This window comes from Echinops telfairi, unplaced genomic scaffold, assembly GCF_000313985.2.
Source record: "Echinops telfairi isolate 266 unplaced genomic scaffold, ASM31398v2 ScPeMD7_18;HRSCAF=68, whole genome shotgun sequence".
NCBI classification, from domain to species: Eukaryota; Metazoa; Chordata; class Mammalia; order Afrosoricida; family Tenrecidae; genus Echinops; species Echinops telfairi.
In genome coordinates this window covers 31,930,922-31,931,984 of record NW_022103915.1, presented here as the reverse complement: position 1 = coordinate 31,931,984, position 1,063 = coordinate 31,930,922, and the positions used below count along the sequence as shown (strand labels likewise).

Here is a 1,063-nt window from a genome sequence, read left to right as displayed (position 1 = left end):
GTCATTATTTCTATTTCTATCCATTTCTCTAATCCCTCAAAAGTGGGTCATTTCATCCCCTTTGTTTGACCAGAATCAAACTGCACTGGACGAAAGAGTTAGTAATGAGTTCTGATTCTGCCTCTACCACCTGAATAAGGCATTTCCCTTCTGTGGGGTTCAATGTTCTTACTCATATGATTAATGTATATGAGTCTATTACGACGGAAGAATACTACTATAAAAAGGTATTTGGGGATCTACATATAACCCCCTCCCTGGGGGATAGACAACAGAAAAGTAGGTGAAGGGAGCCATCGGACAGTGTAAGACATGACAAAATAACAATAATTTATGAATTATCAAGGGTGAGGAAGGGAGCATGGGGAAGGGAGGGGTAAAATGAAGAGCTGATACTAAGGGCTCAAGTAGAAGGAAAATGTTTTGGGAATGATGAAGGCAACAAATGTACAGATGTGCTTGACACAATGAATATATGTATGGATTATGAAAGAGTTGTATGAGCCCCCAATAAAAAGATTTTTTTAAATGCAGTTTTAAGATAATTGGTCACATTGGATTAGAGACTGAATACTTTATGATATTAAGTAATCAATAATTTTCTTAAGTGTGTATCATTTGGAGTTATAGGACATGTCCTTATCGGTAGTGGAAAACCAACTAATTAAGTAAAATAATTTGGTATGAATATAAGCAAAAGCATATATACTCTTGGCTAGTACCTAGGGTTAAAGAAGCCAAGTATTCTAAAGTTAAAGGATAAGCTGTTCTTCAAGGTCTCACAGATGGCCTACTTCTGGTAGACTTCAAAGATTGGTCTTTAAGCAGAGTTGCTAAACCCTAGGTGCCCTTGCACTGTGATCGTTGGCTAATTCAGGAGAAATAGGGTCCTAGAAAAAGTAAGATATTTATTAGTTCTGCCCTTAGACCTAAGCAAGAGGGCCTTCTAGTGCCAGAACTTCCATTGCTGGTGGCCACAGTCTGGCCGTCATTTGCCTGCACGCCTCCCTGCTCAAGGAGTAGCCGTAGGCTCCACCACATGAAAGTATCTGCCTGTGCTTCC

The 1,063-nt window shown here is 39.4% G+C and overlaps 1 protein-coding gene across 1 annotated transcript in view; it reads left to right on the top strand.

Moving 5' to 3' along the window:
* The window catches only part of LOC101661463 (acyl-coenzyme A thioesterase 6-like), a 52,953-nt gene that overhangs the window by 50,565 nt on the left and 1,325 nt on the right, over positions 1-1,063 (top strand). The gene's annotated exons all lie outside the window — the stretch shown is intronic.